Raw genomic sequence first — 25,216 nt, 5'->3', positions numbered from 1 at the left:
GAATATTTCTAGAGCACTTTGCAAACTTCAAGGTGCTATATTAATTCTGGCTATTATTTGTTACAAGGGTTTTGTTTTTCTTTTGTGGGAAAGTCAGAAGGAGAGAAAAAAGACTTTTGTTAATTGGGAAACATAAAATGTAATACAAATTAAAAAAAAAACACACCTGGGATCATTAGAATTGTTAGGTCCCCATGTCCTAGGAGAACTCTTTAAGGGTTGATAATAGTAGCTAGACTGAGTCAAATCCAAGCCCCAAATTCTACCCAAATACCTTCTATGGCATTCTTACAGGTACTCTGCATGAACACATCCAATGATGGGAAATTCGCTATTTCCAGAAGTGGCCCAAAAAGAATGCCTCTCCCCAGTGGTGCAGTAGGAAAGGCTCTGGACTTGAGGTCAGAGACAATACCTTCAGGTCCTAGTTCAGCCATTTACTTGCTATAGGGCCTTGGGTGAGAAAGGAGGGGGTTGGATACCCTCTAAAATCCTGCCTCCTGACTCAAAATCTAAGATCTTGGGATCCTAAGCAAAACCAAATCTGCCTTCCTTTCAATGGCACTCACTGGTCCCAGATCTGCCCTATGGAGCCACAGGAAACATAACTAACCTCTTTTCCATACGACGGCTCTCCAGCTGTCCGGTGTTGGGAGGCATGGATTCCTTTCCCAGACACACCCCGACATAAATTTCTTCTAATCCCTGTCTCCTTCACATGCTCCCCACCTGCTTAGCTTTTGAGTCCTCACCAACCCTAGCCCCCGGATTCTCTGAATATGCTCTAGTCTGTGGTGCTCAGAACTAAACCCAGCACTCTAAATGTGCTCTGACCAGGTCAGAGGATGGGGAAAGCATTTCCTCCTTTTGCCTGGACACTACTGCTGTTAATACAACCCAAGACCACATCGTACTTTTGCCTTGTGCTAAAATGCCCGTCTGTTCCACAAAAACTGTTCTGGCTATATCTCCTCAAATCACCCTGGGTAGTTGTTATGGTACCCAGGTCCAGGGCTTTCTATTACCTCTCTGGGGCCTGTTTCCTCATGTGTAAAATGATGCTTCAATGAGATGACCTCTAAGGTACATTCCAGCCCTCAGCCTAGAAATGTGATGAGGATATTGATTTATTCCTATTCAATTTTTCATTTTGAGAGGTAGCTTGGGAAGACATGGCTCTACACCAGCTCTGTAGAAGCCACAACCTCCTGGCACCCAAGGCTACAGTTCAAGACTCTTAAATAGTAGACCAATTGCCATTATGTATCAGTGACAGGAGTGTCCCCTCTACAGATAACAGTAAAAAAAAAATTCATCTTAGGATCATAGAACTGAAAGGGACTTTGGAGGTCATCCAGGCCACCTCCCTCCCCACCCCTACCCTCACTTTGCAGATGAGGAAACTAAGGCCAGTAGACATTAAATAACTTGTTCAAGGTCATGCAGGTAGTAAGTGGCAGAACTGAGATTGGAACCCAGGGCCTCTGACTCCAGAGACAAGGCTCCTTCCACTACTCCCCACTCATGGAATGATGGCTAAGCCAAATGGCAGGATCACTTAGAGCATCCTGATTCTGCCATCCCAACTCCTAGCGTCTCAGTCCTTCAGAGGCTCACAACATAGTCAACAAGTGCCCATCCACCAACCTCTTGGGGTAGCCCATGTCATTTGTGGACAGGTGTAAACTTAATCTTATGAGAAAACGTAATTATCATGCTCTCTTGATTTTCGGAAGGCTGGACTTAGGGGGCGAGAAGACAACAGTTCAAATCCCACCTTAGCTATGCAACTCTGGGCAAGTCATCTCACCTCTCTGAGCACTAATATCCATATCTGTAAAATGGGGAGAATAATGACAGCACTTTTTAGAAGGCAGCTGGGTGACATGGTGGATAGAGCCTGGAGTCAGGAGGACTTGAGCTCAAATCCAGCTCCAGACACTTACTAGCTATGGGACCCTGCACAAATCATTTCACCTCTGTCTGCCTCAGTTTCCTTAACTGTGACTTGGGGATATGCTAGCACCTAGCTCCCACGACTGTTGTGAAGATTAAATGAGATAATATTTGTACAGCATAGGTATTTACTCAATGTTTGTTTCCTTCCTTACTTCACTGGGTTGTGAGGAGCAAATGAGATAACATACAAGTGATTACTATTCCTCATCCAAGCCATTAATAAAATGAAGCATAAGTGGCCAAAGGGCAGAGCCCTGTGGCATGCCACTACAGACTTCTCTCCAAGTTTCCATCCATCTATCAACAGAGTACCAAATAATTATAGATCCCACCTACTGTTCCTCTATCTTGTTCGCCAAGATATCATAAAAGGACCGTCAAATGTCCTGCTGAAATTTTGCTGATGTTAATCTAATAGGAATCACCCTGTTCAAGAGTGTAATAAGGCCCTCAAAAAAAGGAGGCGGCTTACATCCGGTTTGGATCCTTCTTGGGGTTTTTGTCATTGATTGATGCTTTCCACATACAATGAAGTCATTCTAGGATATAAACCCCACTTCCATCCCCAATTCCCATAAACACTCACTTGAAACAAAAGAAAAACAGTTAAGCAAAATTAAAGAGACACACTGATGGAGGAGGACAGAGCACAGGACCTTGTCCCCCTCCTCTTTACTGACAGGGAGGAAGCAGAGCATGAATTGTTCTTAATCACTCTGTGATGGTTCTGAGAGTTCCCCACCTCCAGTCTTGAGTCTGAAAGACCTGGCTCCAAGTACTGACACACACTAGCTGTATGACCCTGGGCAAATCACTTGCCCTCTCAGTGCCCTAGGCAGCTAGCTCTCTAAGGTTATGGGTTGCAGAGCAGGGGGATTTTGCTTTTTCCCCCAACTCTCTTTCCAGGGTTCCCTGGTTCAGCTCATCTTTTCCTCTTCTTCCTTCAGGGTTCCCTTGGGTGCTCTAAGCCCCACCACCCCTCAGGTTTTATCTACCTGCATTAGTAGAGTTTCCTGTCATGGAGGGTTCAGTATAGTCATTAAATCACAGGTGTGGTCCCTCTCTCCCCAAATCTGCAGGCTCCCAAATCCACATTTATTACACTGGGGCTAATGCCATCTTTTGTTCTTCTGATACCTCAGAGATTATTTAAAAATAAATAAATAAAAGCTATTCAAGTCACTGTAATTGGTTTTTGCAGAGCCCATATATTTATTCAACTAGGGCTAGATGCTAAGAAAGGCAATCATCTCATTAAATAGCAGAAGCCTGAGAACTTTTTCTATCGGAAAATATTTCTTCTTCCCCAAGAATCTCCCAATGCATCTCGTGGTGCTTGAGTTAGGCTGGGTAGGATGGGGTTCTGTGGATCTAGCCCTTGGCGGGAAGGAATCCCTGAGTGGCTAAAAAATGCTCCCAGTTAGGGCTGGACGGCTCTGTGCCTCCTTTCCCCGGAGTGATCTGTTCCAGGCATATATCATCTGATCTGGAGGGCCAAGGAAAATGACCTCAGCCTTCCAAGCCAGCCTGCAGACCCCTTCCTAAGTATTTTTCAGCAGCGGACCCTCAGCCTCAAGAGGAACACACACTGCCTTGGACCATCCTACTTCACAAAAAGCCTCCAAACTTTACCTTGGCAGGGGTAAGGGAAGGAGGAGGAGATGCCGTCAGCTTCTAAGGTCCTCTTGATGGTACAATGATCCAGAGGGATAAGCGAGGCAGAGCCCCAGGCCAATCTGTGCTGAAGAGAAGGGAAAGGCCACTGTCAGCCAAGGTGGGATGCTGGCTAACTCTTCCTCTCCCCTCAATTCGAACACAGAGACACTGCATTGTTACAGGAGAGCTGAGGGGTGGGGCTCGGAGCACCCAAGAGAGCCCGGAAGGGGGAAGAGGGAAAGATGAGCTGAACTAGGGAACCCTGGAAAGGGACGGGGGGGGGGGGGGAAGTAAAATGCTCCAGGGGAAGTCTAGGAACCTAGCTTGGGAAGTCTAGGCGGGAAGGCATCAGGTGAGAAGAGGCAAGGGGGTACTCCCTCCCGGCGGAGTGACCATCACAGGATTCTAGCTCTAGACTTTCAAGGGACCTTGAAAAGAAACTGAGGCCCGGGGAGAAGGAGTGATTTATCTAACGTCTCAGAGCCAGTTAAATGGCACAGCTGGCTTTCCAACTAACCCCGACGGTCGAGGCGGGTTTGGGTGGGGAGATCAAGGACTCAAAAGTTCAGGGGAGAGAGGAGAGGGAAGGACAGAGAGTGGAGAAAGAGGGAGCAAGAGGGAAGAAGCCCGAGGGCGAGCTGAGGAAAGGGCGGAGAGAGCGGAGCTGAGCCGGGAGCAGCGGGAGCGGAAGGGGAGGGCAGGCCAGCCTGGGCAGGGGCCCGGGGCCAAGCAGGGATGCAGCCGCTGGGGCGGAGGAGCCGCCGGATCGGGACTGGCTGGTCGGGTCACCTGGCTGGAGATGAGGGGGGCGGTGGCGACGACGGAGGGGGCTGGGGATCAGCGGGCTGGACTTCTTTCTCTCTGTCTCTCTCGGTTTCTGTGTATGTATGTGTGTCCCGTCTCTTCCAGGTCCTGGCTGCCTCTACCCGCCTGTGGCTCGCGCAACAGGCTCCCTCTCTCAGCAGGCGGAAAGAGACACGACTTTCCAGGGAGTGGGGCGGCACCGCTCATTTAAAGGAAACCGGTGACTCCGCCCCTTGACGCGCGAGCAGGCTCCTCCCCCGCCCTGCCCTCCCGACGGCTCGGGAAGGCTGGATTTCAAATGCCCGCGTGTCCGTGTGTGTGTACGTGTGCGCGCGCCGGTGTGGTCCGTGTGTGTGTGTGTGTGTGTGTGTGTGTGTGTGTGTGTGTGTATGTGTCTGTGTGTCTGTGTGTACCCGCTCCGGTGTGGCCCGTGTGTGTGCTGGCAGATGTGGGTGGTGGGACGGCCGGCCTAGCTGGCGGGCTTCGATGGGGAATCAGATATATCCTTTGGGGATACGTGCCCTCTGGGTGTGCTGGGACAAACAAATGGCGGTGGAAAATGCAGCTGCTTACCAAGGCACAAGACTCCCACTAAAGCGTGGGCTCCCAGCTCTTAGCTTTCCTGGGATCTCTGTCCAGGGCTGTGGCCCTGGTCCTTTCTCCCAGCCCCCAATCCAGGGAACAGTCACTGCCACTACAGGTCCTAGGGCTCCCCCAGAGCGTGCTAGTGAGCCCCCTCTGCCCCCCGCCCAGCCCTGCTCCTCCAAGACTGTCCCAGCCAGGAGAGGGGACCTATCCCTGCTCTACTTCTGTATGGGTGGATTTGTGGTACCACCTGCCCAGGCAGAATTTTGCTTGGCCATGTTCTCCCAAGGCCTGGGCCAGTACTGCTCCACAGACTATCCCCCCTCTGCCCCCTACACAAACACACCAGGTGGCAGGGGCCAAAGCCAAGCAGAACCTGTCAATGTGAAATAGCAAAGGCCTTGTAGAACCCAGCCTACACTCAAAGAGCATCCTAGGCCTAGGGAGGCCTAGCCTTTGGAAGAACACCGGGCAGCCAGTACCCGGGCCTTCCTAAGGACTCAGAAGCAATTCTTTCTTCAATCTTGACAACCTGCTGCAGAGGGTCCTGAGGGCTGTGCCTTCTAAGTGCAGAACTGGGATATCTGGTGAACAAAAAAGACACACCTCCATACACAGGAACAACCAAAGCAAGGCCACAGCTCTTCTGAGTCAGCAAAGCTCTGTGCTACCCTTAGCTCTTAGGGTTCCCACAACAAACTCTGGGGAGGAGGGTACTACAGAAGTATTACTATCCCCCTGACAGTAAAGAAATGAGGTTTGGAAAGGTGATGGGGACTTGCCCAAGTCCACACAGCCAGTGAGTGTCCAAGGTGGGATTCACACTCAGGTTTTCCTGACAATCCACTCCACTAAAGCTTCCTCTCTGCCCAGCATATGCAGAGTGCTACCTCCTAGTTAGAGAGGGCACAGAATTCTAGATTTCTCCAGTCTTTTTTTTAAGACAATTGGGGTTAAGTGACTTGCCCAGGGTCACTCAGCTAGTAAGTGTCAAGTGTGTAGTCTGAGGCTGGATTTCAACTCAGGTCCTCCTGACTTCAGGGCCAGTGCTCTATTCACAGCGCCACCTAGCTGCCCCCAGTCCTCTTTTTAACACTGGAATTTAACTACAGTGAGAAGCTAGATAGATGGCTTTCAGTGTTCTAGGAATGAAGGGCCTGAAAGTCTATGCTGAAACTCACTAAGAGCAGGCTGGGCTTGCTTCATTAAATTAACCTTTTCCTGAACTGGGGAACCACTGGTACTGTTGGGCAACCATTGGTACCATTAACACTGAGTGGTCTAAGCACCATTTGCCAGTCTTGCAGCCTTGCACCCTGAAGCAGGGTTAGCCTGTGTAACTCCCTCCTGAGTTACAAGGGCCTCTGCTAAGATAATGGGGAATAAAGGAGAACAGGCAAAGAAATATCTGAATACAGTCAGCGGTTAAGGGCTACAAAACTTAGAATCATTTTTAAGTTAAAAAATGCATGATAGTATGGATTTGATGGTATACCCATTTACAGAGAGTTATGTTGAGCTACAAAGGGCCAAATGGACCTTCCTGAGATGTGCGAACAAAACAACAGCAGAAACCATCAGCATGGACTGAAGTCCAATGGATAAAACCCTTTCTTGAGCAGGAACAAGTTTTTCCCATCAGAATCTGTCCAAACAAAGCCCTCAGAATCCAATGCTTCACAATTACCTACAAAATAAGTCTGTGTTCATATTCTTATTCATATTGTGGGGTAAGGACATCAGAAGAGCCATCAGCCCTCACTCTAGGAAGACCTGGTTTTGAATAGACGTGAGCAAGAGGGTAACTCAAAGGGAAGAGCATCCTGCGCTGTGGCTGACACACACGGGGTCCCCTCTCTGTGGCCCATCTTAATTAACACTCCGTTCCAGACACTGGGCTGGTCTTCACAAAGAGAGGGAGCTTCCTACACAGAAGCAATCACAAGTCTGGAGAAACAAAAAAGGAATCTCCTTCTCCCTCCACGTAGGGTCCTTCTGGCCCTTTCCTATACCTACAAATGGGCAAGTTTCCACACGTGCATCTTAACAAGAAAGAAAACAGTAAATCAGGCTGGGAAAACAATTGGCTTCCTTAAAGAAAAAGAGATGCCAAACTGTGGGTGCCCAGCCCAGCCCTCTCTGGGAATCCACTCTTTCCTTTCCCCTATCAAGCAAACAGATACAAGGATTCCGGTCTTCTGATGTATTTAGGAAATTGGGGTTTTCAAACCAACTTAGGTCTCTCCCTTTCGTGGCAGACTAGGATGCTGACCCTGAGTCTGCCCACCTACTAGCACCTACCTACAAAAGATTCAGCTTTGCCTCCTTCCATCTAGATGGAGGCCTACAAAGAGAAGACGCCTCCTTCTGCTATTACTCTGCCCTTTTTCCCTTTACCAAAGGTGTGCCCAGACCTAGAAGCTCACTTAGCCTCACAGAAACCCTGGTGATTGGTGTACCCATTGAAGAGGTGAGGAAATTGAAAAGTAAAACCTGCATCTACTTGCCTAAGGTCACCCAACCAGTTAGTAACCCAGCTGAGATCTGAACTGAGAGCTTCTGATCCCTGACCCAGAGCCCAATACTCATGCTCATTCCCTGTCCCCCCACTTCTGATTCAGAGTGTCTCATGGTCGAGCAGAAACCGAAAATGTTCTCCAATTCCAAATGGTTGTTTCTTAGGAGACTAAAAATTCAGCAACAAGAGAAAGGTGCCTGGGCATGCAGGATGTTTGGGAAAGAGTTCAGAAAGACCAAAGGCAGAAATGGGGAGCAAAAATTGATCTTCTTAAAAATATTTCCCCTTTCTTTTCAAATTTCATGGAAATTTTTTTTTTCAAAAATGGAAATGGAAATGTTTTTGCATGACTTCACATGTATAATGTATAATATTGCTTGCCTTCTCATTGGGGGGGGGAGGGAGAAAATTCAGAACTGAAAGTTTAAAAAAAGAATGTTAAAAATAAAATAAAATGGATGGAGGGTTTTCTGCCCGGCCACTTTCCAGTGAGTCCTAGTTCCACCCCTCAGCCCTGAAAACAATCTTCCTTTGTACCAAAGAATGACAGTTAAGCAAAACAAATCAACGTATTGGTCATGTCTCATAATATAAGCCATATTCTGCACATATAGTCTACCACCTCTCTACTGAGAAGGAAACATGTTTCATTTTCAGTCCTCTGTTACAATTAGTTACTACAATGATGGGTTCCAATGTCTAGAAACTGATATTTAGAGCCAGCCAGTGGAGATAACTGCCAAACTCTTCTCATTCTGAAATTTCACCTAAATTTGTTATGTGCTTGATTCCCTAGTTTAATTGTGTATATGTGCATGCACATATGTATGGGGAGGTGTTGTTTTGTTTTGTTTGGGTTTTTTTTTCCATCATAGAACTTTTTCCTTTTTACTATTCCAGAACTAACCTCTACTTACAAACATGCCTCAGTCTTATTATCTAAAAAAAATAAAGTCTAGGAATTTCACCTATTTGGTCAGAAACACACAGATTCCCAATCTTTGTTTTCCCTCATATTCTTGTTAAATACGACAGTCATTAATGACAATTGCTGAAAAGCTATCTACTTCATTTACATAGCTATAATCTAGGCTTGTCTTCCCCTTCTGCCCACAACCTCCCAAAGGATTCTGAGCCCAAAGACATAGGGCCACTGAAGCTGTTAGAGGGTTGGGCCTGGAGCCAGGAAGACTTATCTTCCTGAGTTCAAATCTGGTCTCAGACATTTACTAGCTGTGTAAGTCACTTAACCCTGTTTGCCTCAGTTTCTTCATCTGTAAAATGAGCTGGAAAAGGAAATGGCAAAACACTCCAGTATCTTTGCCAAGAAAACCCCAAATGGGGTCACAAAGAGTCAGAAACAACAACAGAATAGTTTCTACTCACCCTAGGAATATTCTTGGGGGGGAAAAAACATGAAAAGGGAATAGGCAAGCTTTCACAAAAGCTGTCCTAGAGTAGGTCACATGTCTCCAGTAAGACAAATGCTTGAAACACAAGGAGAATATAAAATGTCTATTATTGATCATAAGAAAATATTTGATTCAGTAGAGTAAAATGCAACCTTAAAGGCTCCATTTGAAACACCAGCATTCTCTCAGTGAAGAATCCAAATGGCAGACAACTTAAAGGGCAATGGAGAGAGCCATAAGTAGATTGTGGCATATTATGTGCTTTTTAAAAAAATCAATTGTTATATAAGAGAATAAATCAAAATAGAAATAAAATTTAAAACAGTCCCTTTACATTTTCAAAATTAGAATATATATTTATTATGGTAGAATTCATTTATTCTCTCTCCCTCCCATCTCCTTCTCTACCCCACCACCCGCCCCACTGGAAAAAAGAAAAACTAAACCCTTGTAGCAAATATACATTGTCACACAAAACAAATTCCCATACTGGCAAAATGCATATCTCTTTCTGCATCATGGGCACCAAGCTTGATCATCAGTCTTCTGGAATCATGGTAGGTCACTGAATTGATCAGAGTTCTTAAGTCTTTCAAAGTTATTTCTCTTTACAATGTTATTGTTATTGTGTATTGTTCTCCTGGAGCCACTGCCAGTTTTCTTGACTTATGTGCTGCTACTGGACCCTGATGACTGTGGAGGAGTGAGACTGATAACTTTGCAGATTTCTGTCTCACTTAAAAACAATGTGTGAGGAGTAGTAGCTGCCCCCAGGGACCCAAGCTGGGAGTTGGCCAATGTTGCTGTTATTATTCTTTCTTCTCCTTCTCCTTCTCCTTCTCCTTCTCCTTCTCCTTCTCCTTCTCCTTCTCCTTCTCCTCCTCCTTCTCCTTCTCCTCCTCCTCCTTCTTCTTCCTTCTCCTCCTTCTCCTCTTCCTTCTCCTCTTCCTTCTGTCCCTCTGTCCATGTGGGTAGTCAGACCCTTACATGTGGGTGCTCTGTCTGAAGGAATATTGATCACTTATACTTTGCAATGTAGCTTGGGATTTGGGGGCTAGATTTTTTTTTCTTCCCTATTTTTTTTTTCAAAAATCTGAGTCAGTGAACTCTTGTCTCATACACTTTCATTTATGATTTCTTGAAATATAGCTCTGAAACAACAGGCTTTGAAAAAACCCATTGTACAAATGGAGCTACTTGACTATGCCTTTAAACACAAATCACTCTGGCTTTTACTGAATGACCAATAATAGGTCCCAGCCCAAGCCTCACTTGCTCATTGTTGGGATTTTGATGACTCAGAGTGAGTGCAAATAGCAATTGTTTTCTGTCCCGGCCAGAAACTCTGAGGGTCTTCCCCTCCCAGATCACTTCTTTTGAGAAAGCAAAGTAGGCTATCTTTTGTCTCAATTCTAACCAATGAATGAGTGTTGCCACAGACCTACTGAGACCTGGGAAAGACCTTAGCTTAAAAGGGCCAAGGTTTCCCACTGCATTCCGGGCCATCACCAGTCATCTTGACTTATGTCTTGCCCCTGGACTCTGATGACTCTGGAGGAAAGAGTGAGGCTGATGAGTTTGCACAGCTCTGCCTCACTTAAATCCAATTCACTTGCAAGTTAAGACCTCACCCTCCTGATGTCATCGGTCTTCTTAGAGAAGGCAGGACAACCAACAACAATAACAACAATATTGTTCTCCTGGTTCTGTTTAATTCACTCTGCATCATTTCATAAAATCTTCCTAAGTTTCTCTGAATGAAAGTATTTCATTACATTCATATACCCTAATTTGTTCAGTCATTCTATAATTGATGGGTACACCCTAGTTTCCAGTTTTTTGTTTCTACAAAAAGAGATGCTATAAATATTTTGGAACAGATAGGTCTTCGCTTTTATCTGATCTCTTTGGAGTATAGGCCTAGCAGTGTTATCAGTGGGTCAAAAACTAGGCACAGTTTAGTAACTTTGGGGGATAGTTCCAAATTGTCTTCCAGAATGACTGGGGCCAGGGCAGCTAGGTGGCACAGTGGATAAGCACCGGCCCTGAAGTCAGAAGGACCTGAGTTCAAATCCAGCCTCAGACCAAACACTTGACACTTACTAGCTGTGTGATCCTGGGCAAGTCACTTAACCCTAATTGCCTAAAAAAAAACAAAAACAAAAAAACCAGAATGACTGGGCCAAATCACAGTTTCACCAATATTTTTAATGTGCCAGTCTTCCCATGGCCTGTACAACATTTTCCTTTTTCCTTTTTTCAAATAATTTTTCACATACACAGCAGATGATAGGAAAGGATTCAATATAAAACAATAAATTTCCATTTCAAGAAAACCTACATAATAAATACTACACATTGTTTTCAAAGCTGTCCAGCTTTTCTTTTCTTCCTTTTTGGTTTTCTTTTGTTCTCTGCTGTGCACTTTTTACTTTACTTTTTCCCCTCCTTCCCCTTCCCCAACCTTAAAGAAGGCTACAATTAAGCAAGGATATATACCTATATAGCTATCTATAAACATATATATATACATATACACTCATACACATACATGTAAGACCACACTATGTTTATTTCTACTTGTCATGTGTTTCTCTGAAGGTGGACAGCATCTTCCTTCATAGATCCAAGTCTTTCCACGTTTTTCTAAATCAACCAGCTCATCATTTCCTACAGCACATCAATATTCCAACCTAATCACATCCTATCTGAGAGATTGTCTATGAAAGTTTTACCCCAATTTTCTGCATTCCTTCTATTCTTGGCTACATAAGTTTTATTTATACAAGAAAATCTTAATTTAAAATAATCAAAATCATGTTTTTTACACTTCAACAATGCTCTCCCTTAGATCAGTTAAGGTCTGATACTGCTGAATCTACTTCCTTGACATCTTTGACGTTCCTGACCTTTTGCTCTTCCAAATAAACTTTGTTATTGTTTTTTCTAACTCAGTAAAATAATTTTTTTAGCAATTTAATTAGGATGACATTGAATAGATTAGTTAGGTAAAACTGTCATTTAAAAAATTATATTGGCTTTACCTACCCATGAATAATGAATATTACTTCCATTATTTAGATCTGAGTTTATTTGTATAAAAAGTGTTTTATATTTATGTTCATATAGTTCTGTGTCTGTTTTGGCAGGTATATGCTCAGGTATTTTATATTGTCTAGGTATTTTAAATGGTCTAAAGTTATATTGAATAATATTGCAGACACAGTATACTTTCTCTATTTTTCACTTTTAAAATTTTTTTTGTTTTTAGTTTTCAATATTCACTTCCACAAGATTTTAAGTTCCGTGGGGCAGCTAGGTGGCACAGTGGATAGAGCACCAGCCTAAAGTCAGGAGGACCTGAGTTCAAATCTGGCTTCAGACCAAACACTTGACACTTACTAGTTGTGTGACCCTGGGCAAGTCATTTAACCCCAATTGCTTAAAAAAAAAAAGATTTTAAGTTCCAAATGTTCTGCCCATCTCATCCCTCCCCCCACCCCAAGATGGCATGCATTCTGAATACCCCTTCCCCTAATCTGCCCTCCCTTCTATCTTCCCCCCTTCTTTTATCCCCTTCCCTTTCTATTTTCCTATAGGACAGGATAGATTTCTATACCCCATTGTCTGTATATCTTATTTCCCAGTTGCATGTATCAACAATTTTTAACATGTTTTTAAAACTTTGGGTTCAAAATTTTCTCCCTTCCTCCCTCCCCACCTACCCTCATTGAGAAGGCAAGCAACTTGACACAGATTATACAAGTGCAGTTATGCAAAACACTTCCATAGTAGACATGTTGAGAAAAACTATATTTCCCTTAATCCTATTCTGCCCCCCCCATTTATTCTATTCTCTCTTTTGACCCTGGCCCTCCTCAGCAGTATTTGCTTCTGATTACCCCCTTTCCCAATCTGCCCTCCTCTCTATCATCCCCCTGCTTTCTTGTCCCCTTCTCCCCCTATTTTCCTGTAGGGTAAGACAGATTTCCATACCCAATTGAGTGTGTATGTTATTCCCTCCTTAAGCCAAATCCTATGAGAATAAGATTCACTCATTCCCTCTCACCCTCCTCCACTTCCCCTCCACTGTAAAAGCCTTTTCTTGTCTGTTTTATTTTGTGAGATTATTTACCCCATTCTACCTCTCCCTTTCTCCTCTCAGAATAATCCTCTCTCACCCCTTAATTTTATTCTCCAGATATTACCCCTTCCTCTTCAACTCACCTGTGCTGCCCTCTATCTATCTATCTATCTATCTACACATATAATTTTCTCCCTCCAACTACCCTAATACTGACAAAGGTCTCATGAGTTTCAAATATCATCTTTCCATGCAGGAATGTAAACAGTTCAATCTCAATAAGTCTCTTATGATTTCTCTTTCCTGTTTACCTCTTCATGTTCCACTTGAGTCCTGTATTTGAAAGTCAAATTTTCTTCAGCTCTGGTCTTTTCATCAAGAATGCTTGAAAGTCCTCTATTTCACTGAATGACCATTTTTTCCCCTGAAGGATTATACTCAGTTTTGCTGGGTAGGTGATTCTTGGTTGTAATCCTATCTCCTTTGCCCTCCGAATATTATATTCCAAGCCCTCTGGTCCCTTAATGTAGAAGCTGCTAAATCTTGTATTATCCTGATTGTGTTTCCACAGTACTTGAATTGTTTCCTTCTGACAGTTTGTAATATTTTCTCCTTGACCTGGGAACTCTAGAATTTGGCTACAATATTCCAAGGAGTTTTCCCTTGGGGATCTCTTTCAGGAGGTGATCAGTGGGTTCTATTTTATCCTCTGGTTCTAGAATATCAGGGCAGTTTTCCTTGATAATTTCTTGAAAGATGATGTCTAGGCTCTTGTTTTGATCATGGCTTGCAGATAGTCCAATAATTTTTAAATTCTCTCTCCTGGATCTGTTTTCCAGGTCAGTTGTTTTTCCAATGAGATATTTCACATTGTTTTCTAATGTTTCATTCTTTTGGATTTGTTTTACAGGGTCTTGATTTCTCATAAAGTCACTAGCTTCCAATTGCTCTATCCTAATTTTTAAGGAAGTATTTTCTTCAGTAATCTTTTGGACTTCCTTTTCCATTTGGCCAATTTTTCTTTTTAGGGCGTTTTTCTCCTCATTGGCTTTTTGGGCCTCTTTTGCCATTTGGGTTAGACTGGTTTTTAAGGTGTTAATTTCTTCAGTATTTTTTTGGGTCTCCTTTAGCAAGCTGTTGACTTGTTTTTCATGATTTTCTTGCATCACTCTCATTTCTCTTTCCAGTTTTTCCTCTACTTCCCTTACTTGCTTGTCAAAATCCCTTTTGAGCTCTTCCAAGGCCTGGGACGGATTCATATTTTTCTTGGAGGCTTTGGATGTCGGAGCTCTGACTTTGTTGTCTTCTTCTGGTTGAATGTTTTGATCTTCTTTGTCACCAAAGAAAGATTCTATGGTCTGACTTTTTTGCGCAGTTTGCTCACATTCCCAGCCAATGACTTGAGTTTTAAACTCTTTGTTAAGGCAAGAGTCTGCTTCCAATGTGGAGAATGTACTATCCCAAGCTTTGGGGATTTTGTGTAGCTGTTTTCAGAGATACTTGTAGGGACCTGTAAATTTTTACTTCTTCCAAGGTGATATGATCAAGGGCGAAGTGTTTACTCCTTTCCTGGCCTGTGCTCTGGTTTATGAGTGACCACAAGCACTCTTTTCTATCTTGGAACTGTGTGGAGGATTTTTTCTGTACCACCACTACAAGCTCCACCACACCAGCACTCCTCCTTGCCCCAGGACCACCCACTCAGAACTGTGACCCAGATCCAAGCATGGGCAAAGCAAGAGATTCTTACCTCAGCACCAGCAAAGAGATCCCTGCAATCCCCCCCTCTGACCAGCTACCCTATCCCCCCTTAGTCTGTGGGCCAAGAGCTCTGAAGGCAGCTGCCACCCCAGGGCTGCACCAAGACTGGGGCTAGGACCAAACTTCTCTCTCACCTTGGTCACAGACCTTTCCTACTGCCCGTCTAAGTTGTTTTTGGTGCTTGTGGGTTGAGAAGTCTGGAAACTGCCACAGCTGCCCATGATTCAGTCCCTTGAGGCATGCTCCAGGATCACTGAGGCCTGGTCTTTGCTGGCAAGGCTCATGCTGAACTGTGCTCCTCTCCCAGCCTGGTGCAAGAGACCTTTCCAATCAACCATCCAGGTTGTCCTGGGCTGAAAATTTGTTTCACTCTGTCTTTTTATGGGTTCTACTGCTCTAGAATTTGTTTAGAGCCATTTTTACAGGTATTTGGAGGGGTTTGGGGGAGAGTTCAAGCAAGTCACTGCTTTTACTCCGCCATCTTGGCTCTGCCCCCCTCTATTTTTCCACTTTTGATTAAATCTATTTTAACTTTAACTTTGTCTGAGATTATGTTTACTATCCCTGCTTTTTTTACATAATAAAGTCTGTTCCTGACCTTTATTTTATCTTTGTGTGTTTCTCTCATTTTTATAATGTTTCCTGAAAGCAACATATTGTCAAATAAAAATTTTTAATCTGCTATCCATTTCCATTTTATGGGTAAATTCATCACATTTACATTCTAAGCTACAATGACTTGTTGTGTATTTTCCTCCTTCCTATTTTTCCCTCACTATCCTTCTCACCCTATATACCCTTCTCTCCTTATTCCCCTGCTTTACTTCTACCCACTACCTTGCCCTCCTATTCCTTTATCTTACCCACCCCTCTAAAAGTTCCTCCCTTATCTTCTCCCCCCACCCTATCCCCTTGCCCTCTCATTTCTTTCTGAATTTAGAAGATTTTTATACATACATACATATCCATATATATATCCTTCTTTAACCCATTCCTGATGAGAGTAAGGTTCCAGCACTACCTGCCCTCCCCCCTACAAGCATCTTCTGTATCAATTTTTCCTTCTATGCCTCATTTGTATGAGATATCTCTCCCTACACAGTTTTTTTTAGAATCACCCCATCATACTTAGTTCAGCCCAAGCCTTTCTTTCAAACTACTGAAATAATGATGACAATCATAAGAGTACTGCTAATATTTTTACATATATGAAGTAAAAAATTTGACCTTACTGAGTCCCTTATAATTGGTCTTTAACATTTATCTTACATTTGTCCTGGATGTTATATATGTCAAATTTTCCCTTAAGTTCTAAAGTTCTTGTCACAAAAACCTGAACGTCTTCCAGTTAGCTAAATGTCCGAGAGCCAAGATGGCGGAGTGAAAGCAGTGACTTGCTTGAGCTCTCCCCCAAACCCCTCCAAATACTCATTTAAAAAAATGGTTCTAAACAAATTCTGAAGCAGCAGAACCCACAAAAAGACAGAGTGAAGCAAATTTCCAGCCCAAGACAACCTGGATGATTGATCAGAAAGGTATATCGCGCCGGGCTGGGAGCGCAGTGCAGCATAGGAGTGCAGGCTGCAGTGAACCTGGAGCAGGCCTCAGAGGACTGAATTGTGGGCAGCTGTGGAGGTTTCCAGACTCCTCAACCCACGAATGCCAAAGACAACTTAGAAGGTCAGTGGGAAAAGTCTGTTTCTGTAGTGCTGAGAGAGGAAGGTGGGGTCTCAGCTCCATTTCCCAAGAGCATGGCGGGGGGGGGGGAGCAGCTGCTTCCCGAGCTTCTGGCCCACAGACTGAGGGGGAATCCAGTGGCTGATCAGAGAGGGATTGCAGGGATCTCTTTGCAAGTGCTGAGGCAGGAATCTCTTGCTTTGCCCTTCTTTGGATCTGAGTCACAGTTCTGGGCAGTGATGCTGGGGTGAGGAGGAGCGCTGGCGTGGTCGAGCTTGGAGCGGCTGTGCAGAGGAACCCCTCCTCACAGTTACAGGACAGAAAGGAATACTTGTGGTCACAGGCCAGGAAAGGAGTAAACACCTCGCCCCTTATCATACCACCTTGCAAGAACTGAAAATTTACAGGTCCTTACAAGTATCTCTGAAAACAGCTACACAAACCCCTGAAGCTTGGGACAGTACATTCTCCACATTGGAAGCAGACTCTTGCCTTAACAAAGAGTTTAAAACTCAAGTAATCGGCCGGGATCATGAGCAAGCAGCGCAAAAAGAGTCAGATTATATTATCTTACTTTGGTGACAAAGAAGATCAAAACATTCAACCAGAAGAAGACAACAAAGTCAGAGCTCCGACATCCAAAGCCTCCAAGAAAAATATGAATCAGTCCCAGGCCTTGGAAGAGCTCAAAAGGGATTTTGAGAAGCAAGTAAGGGAAGTAGAGGAAAAACTGGAAGAGAAATGAGAGTGATGCAAGAAAATCATGAAAAACAAGTCAACAGCTTGCTAAAGGAGACCCAAAAAAATACTGAAGAAAATAACACCTTAAAAAGCCTAACCCAAATGGCAAAAGAGGTCCAAAAAGCCAATGAGGAGAAAAATGCCCTAAAAAGAAAAATTGGCCAAATGGAAAAGGAAGTCCAAAAGATTACTGAAGAAAATACTTTCTTAAAAATTAGAATAGAGCAATTGGAAGCTAGTGACTTTATGAGAAATCAAGACACTGTAAAACAAATCCAAAAGAATGAAAAATTAGAAAACAATGTGAAATATCTCATTGGAAAAACAACTGACCTGGAAAATAGATCCAGGAGAGAGAATTTAAAAATTATTGGACTATCTGAAAGCCATGATCAAAAAAAGAGCCTAGACATCATCTTTCAAGAAATTATCAAGGAAAACTGCCCTGATATTTAGAACCAGAGGGCAAAATAGAAAATTGAAACAATCCACAGATCTCCTCCTGAAAGAGATCCCCAAAGGAAAACTCCTAGGAATATATAGCCAAATTCCAGAGTTCCCAGGTCAAGGAGAAAATATTACAAGCTGCCAGAAGGAAACAATTCAAGTACTGTGGAAACACAATCAGGATAACACAAGATTTAGCAGCTTCTACATTAAAGGACCGCAGGGCATGGAATATAATATTCAGAGGGCAAAGGAGATAGGATTACAACCAAGAATCACCTACCCAGCAAAACTGAGTATAATCCTTCAGGGGAAAAATGGTCATTCAGTGAAATAGAGGACTTTCAAGCATTCCTGATGAAAAGACCAGAGCTGAATAAAATTTGACTTTCAAATACAGGACTCAAGTGGAACATGAAGAGGTAAACAGGAAAGAGAAATCATAAGAGACTTATTAAGATTGAACTGTTTACATTCCTGCATGGAAAGATGATATTTATAACTCATGAGACCTTTGTCAGTATTAGGGTAGTTGGAGGAAAAAAATTATATATATGATAGATAGTAGATAGATAGATAGATAGAGGCACAGGGTGAGTTGAAGATTAAGGGGTCATATCTGGAGAATAAAATTAAGGGATGAGGAGGATTATACTCGGAGAAGAAGAAAGGGAGAGGTAGAATGGGGTAAATTATCTCACAAAAAAAAACAAAAGAAAAGTCTCTTACAGTGGAGGGGAAATGGGGGAAGGTGAGAGGGAATGAGTGAATCTTATTCTCATAGGATTTGGCTTAAGGAGGGAATAACATACACATTCAATTGGGTATGGAAATCTGTCTTACCCTACAGGAAAATAGGGGGAGAAGGGGACAAGAGAACAGGGGATGATAGAGAGGAGGGCAGATTGGGAAAGGGTAATCAGAAGAAATACTTCTGAGGAGGGACAGAGTCAAAAGAAAGAATAGAATAAATGGGAGGGCAGGATAGGATTAAGGGAAATAGAGTTAGTTTTTCACAACATGTCTACTATGGAAGTGTTTTGCATAACTGCACATGTACAACCTATATTGAGTTGCTTGCCTTTTCAATGAGGGTGGGTGGGGAGGGAGGAAGAGAGAAAATTTGAAACCTAAAGTTTTAAAAACATATGTTTCAAAAAAATGTTTTCACATGCTACTGGGAAATAAGAAATACAGGAAATGGGGTACAGAAGTCTATCCTGCCCTACGTGAAAATAGAAGGGAAAGGGAATAAGAGAAGGGGGGAGAGATAGAAGAGAGGACAGACTAGGGGAAGGGATATTCAGAATGCATGCCATCTTGGGTTGGGGGGAGGGGGGAGATGGGACGAAAATTTGGAATTCAAAAATTTGTGGAAGTGAATGTTGAAAACTAAAAATAAATAAATTTATATTTAAAAATAAATAAATAAAAAATAAATAAATAAAAATTTTTAAATGTCCATTTTTTTTTCCCATTCAGGATTATATTTAACTTTGCCGGGTAAGTTACTCTTGTTCGCAACCCCAGCTCTTTTCCTCTATGGAATATAGTCTTCCAAGACCTCCAGTCTTTCAACATAGTAGCTGCTAGAACCATGAGAACATTGTACAAAGTAACAGCCACACTGTGTGATGACCAATTTTGATAGATTTAGCTCTTCTCAGCAATAGAAAAAACTAAGACAATTCCAAAAGACTCAAGATGGAAAATGCTGTCCACATCCAGAGAAAGAACTAGGGAGTCTGAATGCAGATCAAAGCTTACTATTTTCTCTTTTTTTCCTTTCTTGTGGTTTTCCCTTTTTGTTCTGATTCTTCTTTCACAACATGACTAATGTGGAAATATGTTTAATATGATTGTAAATGTATAGCCTATATCAGATTGCATGCCGTCTTGGGGAGGGAGGGAGAAAAAAATTTGGAACTCAAAATCTTATAAAAGTGAATGTTGAAAACTATCGTTACATGTAATTGGAAAAAAATAAAATACTTCTAAGTGGGGGAAAAATGTCTTTGATTGATTCTATACAGGTGTTTGGGCCTTGTTCACACCCAGTTTTTATATCTGCCAGACTGACTAAATCAAGAAGTCTGGGGTCTCTATAATTATTGGAGTAGGGGTATGACACACCCCTCAGACACTGGTATTTACTCATCCAGATACACACCATTCCCCTCTTTGTAGTAAAGAGTCTCAGATTAGACACTTAGTAGCTGTGTAACTAAAAACTAAAAAAAAGAAAAAAACCATAGTAGCTGCTAGGTCTTATGTAATCTTTATTGTAGCTCCATGATATTTAAATTGTTTTTTTTTTCTCTTATTGCTTCCAATATTTTCTCCTTAACCTGGGAGCTTTGAAACTTGGCTATGGTATTCCTGTTAGTTTTCCTCCCCAGGATCTCTTTCAGGTGGTGATTGGTGGATTTTTTCTATTTCTACTTTGCCTTCTTGTTCCAGAACTTCAGGGCAATTTTCCTTGACATTTTCTTGTATATTGTATCAAGATTCTTTTTTTTTAATCGTATTTTTCAGGTAGTCTGACTATTCTTATATTATTTCTCCTTGATCTCTTCTCCAGATCAGTTGTTTCTCTGATGAGATGTTTCACTTTATCTTCTATTTTTTTTTCATCCTTTTGGCTTTGTTTTATGATTTCTTGGTGTCTTAGAATGTCATTAGCTTCCCCTTGCCCAATTCTAGTTTTCAATGAATTATTTTCTTCCTTAAGTTTTTGATTCTCCATTTCAAGTTGGTTGACTTTCTTTTCATAATTCTTGATCTTCTAAAGTCCTTTCTGAGTTCTTCCAAAACTTTTTTTGTGCTGGAGACCATTTGACATTTCTCATAGAAAAAGGAATGGCTGTTTTTAGGTCCATTATTTTCCTCTGAATATGAACCCAGATCTTCTCTGTCCCTATAGTAACTATGGTTAGGTTCTTTCTCCTTTGCTTACTCACTTTTATTTATTTATTTTGTTTTATTTTGTTTTTAGTAGATATTACTGTAAGTTGTAGTCTCGAGGTATGGGGTACGATGCCCCAAGTGTCAGGTACTTCTTACTGTTATTTTCTGAGGTCTGTCTCAGGGCCCAACCTTGGACTCTCCTTTCCACTCCAAAGCTCCCAGCCATACTATCCCACAAATGATCTTACTTCCTGCAGTCCCTCTAGTGGCTGCAAACTACAACTGTCCTCTCTACCCAGGAACTGAAACCAGGCACTCTGCTCTCTTGCAAGTGCCCACAGCCAACAGGGTCCTTGCCCCTCACTACTGCACTCACCAGATATGTGGCAGATCCTTCCCGCAGCCACAACCTAGGATGCATCTGATGAACACAGCTTTGTTTGGCATCCATCAACAGGAAGGTCTTTCAATCTTCTGTTCAGTCTGCAAAATCAAAGTTTCTAAGGCTGAGGCTGCCCATCCACTCAGCTGCCCTTCAGGGCTGGTTGTTTGTTGATTCTGCACAGCATGCCTGGGAGTGTTTGCACTTCACTTCCACCCTTAGAGGTTAGGTCTTTCCTGGAATCTTCTCAAATTGTCTTAGGAGGACAATTTATCCTATCGTTATTTCTGCTGTTCTGAGGTGATGTTCTGTCTTATTTGTGGAGGAAATCTGGAGAGCCAAAAGTTTTCTGACCTACTCCACCATCTTCCCAGAATCCTCTCCCTTTTTCTTTTTTCCAAACTTTACCAATTGCAGGGTTGCTTTAATTTGCATTTCTCTGATCAGAAGTGATTGGAGGCATTATTTTCATATGGCTGTTGATAGATTGAGTGCCTTCCTTTGAAAACTGCCTCTTCATTTTCTTTAACCAATTATCAATTAGAAAATGAGTTTCATTCTTATAAATTTGAACCAGTTCCTTACATCCTTATAAAGACCTTTATCAGAGAAACTCCTGCAAAGATGTTTCCCGCATTTAAATTATTTCCTTTCTAACTTTAGCTGTGCTTGCTTGCATTGTGCAAAAACTTTTTAATTTTATGTAATTGAAATTGTCCATTTTATCTTCTGTGATCCTCTTTATTCCTTGTTTGCTCATGAACTCTCCCCACATCCATATATACAAAAGGTAATTTCTTCCTTGCTTCTCTGATTTATTATGTGACTTCTTATATCTAAGGCATTTGAAACTTATCTTGATATATGGTGAAAGGAATTGGTCTGAATTTAATTTCTGCCATACAGCTTTCCAGTTTTCCCAGCAGTTTTTGTTGAAACAAAAATCCTTCTCCCAATACCTGAGTCTTTTGGGTTTGTCAAACCCTAAGCTACCAGGTCATTTGCTCTCTGTATGTGGTATAAACTAATCTGTTCCACTGATTGGCCTGTCTTTTAACTAGCCCCATGTTCTTTTGCTAACTGATGTTCAGTCATTTTCAGCCATATATGACTCTTCATGACCCCATTTGGAGTTTTCTTGGTAAAGATAGTGGAGTGGTTTGCCATTTCCTTCTCCAACTTGTTTTACACATGAGGAAACTGAGGCAAACAGGGTTAAGCGACTTACCCAGGGTCCAGATTTGAACTCAGGAAGATGCCTTCATGACCGCAGGCCCAGCACTCTATCCACTCTATCTTGGGGCATCTAGGTGGGTGAGCCAACTAGCTGCTCATTTTGATGATTACTGCTTTGTAGTCTAGTTTGAGAGTTGGTATTGGGTTAGGTCTTTTCCATTCCCACTTTTTCTTTCATTATTTCCCATGAGATTCTTGACCTTATGTTTCTCTAGGTGAATTTTATTATAACTTTTCTCATTGTAAAAATAATCCTTTGGTAATTTTGATTGGTATGACACCGAATAAGTAAATTAATTTAGGTAGTAGTCATTTTTATTATATTGGCCTGGCCTATGAGCAATGAATACTTCTCCAATTATTTAGGTCTGTCTTTATTTCTTTTGAGTGTTTTATAGTTGTATTCATATAGTCCCTGTGTGTGTTTGGAAGGTTGACTCCCAAGTACTTTATAAATCCTGTAGTTATTCTAAACTTAATTTCTCTTTCTATTCCTTACTGCTGGGTTTTGCTAGTAATAAAAAAAAATACTAGCGATTTATGCAGGTTCTTTTTATATCCTGAAACTTTGCTGAAGTTATTTTTTCAACCAATTTTTAAGTTGACTCTCTAAGAGTAAATAACCACATAATCTACAAAAAGTGATCATTTTATTTCCTCTTTACCTCAATTTCTTTTTCTTTTCTTATTGCTATTGCTAGCATTTCAAGCACTATATCAAAGAGAAATAAGGATAATCAACATCCTTGCTTTACTCCTGTTCTTACTAAGCTTCTAGTTTATCCCCATTACTTATACTGCCCGCTCTTTAAATAGATACTATTTACCATATTATGGGAAGGCCCATTTATTCCTGTTTTCTGGTTGGGGGGGCGCCTAGGGAGGGGTGGGAGAGGAGAAAATGGCTGTTGTATTTTATCAAAAGCCACATTACTCACTTATGCAGAAGTGGCATAAATGAGACCATCCAGAGTATGAATGGTGGGAAAAGGAAGCGGTTGTGCTTATGTACTGAGAGCAGGGGATAACAGATGAAGAGCCTAGGACTTACCCAATGTTAACAACCTTAACAAAAGACTTCCAGGATGTTAGGGGACCTTTTTATGGAGGATTTCCCCATCCACAAGGAGTTCCTTTGCCCCTGGAAAGTTTTGTTGGTGCCACATAGATGGCTGCTCAAATAATGCTTTCAACCCAAATATCAATGATTTGGTGTCCCTATATAGAAACCGCCATTGCATACATAAACATCTCCTCACTTATCCATACAACAACCTTACTGTGAAGTTCTGAAGTCAAAATGAGATTAAGGGTTTTTGGTTTTTGGTTTTGTTTTTCGTGAGGCAATTGGGGTTAAGTGACTCACCCAGGGTCACACAGCTAGTAAGTGTCAAGTATCTGGTCTGAGGCCGGATTTGAACTCAGGTCCTCCTGACTCCAAGGCTGAAGCTCTATCCACCGCACCACCTAGGTGTCCCAAGATTAAGTTCTAAATGAGTAGGGACCTTCATGTCTGAGTTTATTCACACAGTCTCTAGCCAAGTGTCATACACAAGTCCATAAGTGACAACTGATGTGAACAAGAACAAAATTCTAGGGTTCTAAGGCCTAGTTCTGAGGTCTGTCTCAAGGGCCAACCTTGGGCTTTCCTGTCCACTCCTAAGCAATGGCTAGGGCCCCCAGCCATACTGTCCCGCCAATGATCTTGAAATGAGTTCTGTGCACTCCTCGGTTATGCCGTACAGAAACAGCAACAACTTAACTTCAAATACCTTGTTTACAAAAGGAAATCTGAGTTGTACCTGTTGTCTTCACCAAATTATTTTGTATAATCAGAAATGTGCTAGGATTCAATTCCCTAAGCATCTATTAAGCTTACTGTGCCTGAGTTCTGAGGGATCCAAAGACAAAAATAAGATGACTTGCCCTCAAGGGAGAGAGAGCAGATACATAGATAAGTAAATATAAGGTCATTGGCGGGAATCAAGGAAGGCTTCCTTGAGCTAAGCCTTGAAGGAAGAATTCAGAGGTTAGAAATGAGGAAAGAGCACATCATGCATAGAGGATAGTCTATGCAAATGTATGGAGATGGGAGATGGAATGTGGAGTTTGGAAAACAGCTGGAATGCATGAAGTGTAAAATACTATGAAATAAGACTAGTAAGAATGGGGTTGGAGCCAGGTTGTGGCCAGTTGGAGGACTTTTTGTTTGATTTTTGAATCCTAGAGGCAATAGGGATCTATGGAAGGTTTACAGGTTTTTGAGCCAGAGTGAGCAGACCATATAGCTCAGCTTTAGAAAGATGATTTTGGCCTCTGTGATGGACTGGAGAGGGGAGCCACTGGAGGCAATATTCCAAGGGAGGCATAAAGGTCTGAACTAAAGGTCTGAACTAAAGTAGGGGCTTTGTGAGTGGAAAGAAGGAACGTCAGAGATGGCATTGACAAGATGTGGGCTGAGTGCAGACAAGAGAGAGATTGGGAACTTGGGTGGTTGGAAGGATGATAGTGCCCCCGAGAGACCCTTACAAGTTGGAGTTGAGGAGGGGAGATGAGTTCTGTTTGGAATCCGATCCTCAATAACACGAGCTTTCATGGGGCCATTTTGGCCTCCTCCATCTAGCACTGGGCTAGTCACTTTAGGGGTGCCAATACCCTGAGACTTATACTTAGAGAGGTAGTCGGTGTGATGAAGTGAAGGGTGGAAGGGCTGAAAGAAGTCTGTCAACCACTCTAAACAGCTAAGCTGTCCAATTCAAATGTCCTTTTATACTGTGATAAGGAAAGAGCCCGTTTTCAATGTTCAATGACCTCTATGACTAAATCTTTTTTTTTTTAAGGCAGTTGGGGTTAAGTGACTTGCCCAGGGTCACACAGCTAATAAGTATCAAGTGTTTGGTCTGAGACTGCATTCGAACTCAGGTACTCCTGACTTCAGGGCCGGTGCTCTATCCACTGCGCCGCCTAGCTGCCCCCTCTACGGCTAAATCTTTGTGGAAGACATGAATTCATTGCTGAACATCACATTGCCTCACTGGGCAGAGAAT

At 42.4% G+C, this 25,216-nt stretch overlaps 1 protein-coding gene across 4 annotated transcripts in view; it reads right to left on the bottom strand.

Moving 5' to 3' along the window:
• The window catches only part of SYTL4 (synaptotagmin like 4), a 48,688-nt gene extending 44,102 nt beyond the window's left edge, over nt 1–4,586 (bottom strand). For 3 of the 4 annotated variants that reach the window (XM_020963459.1, XM_020963463.1, XM_020963464.1), the window contains exons 1-2: nt 4,405–4,586; nt 3,592–3,700 (exon numbers count right to left, since the gene is read on the bottom strand). The gene's annotated coding sequence lies outside the window, so the exon portion shown is untranslated. The remainder of the gene's footprint in view (nt 1–3,591; nt 3,701–4,404) is intronic. The other variant, XM_020963460.1, reaches the window with a different exon arrangement.
• Nucleotides 4,587–25,216: the final 20,630 nt, after the last annotated feature.

The sequence above is a fragment of the Phascolarctos cinereus genome, unplaced genomic scaffold, assembly GCF_003287225.1.
Source record: "Phascolarctos cinereus isolate Bilbo 61053 unplaced genomic scaffold, phaCin_HiC Scaffold_8;HRSCAF=390, whole genome shotgun sequence".
Lineage (NCBI taxonomy): Eukaryota > Metazoa > Chordata > Mammalia > Diprotodontia > Phascolarctidae > Phascolarctos > Phascolarctos cinereus.
Note: the sequence above shows the minus strand (reverse complement) of the source record. Positions and strands in the feature narration are given on the sequence as shown.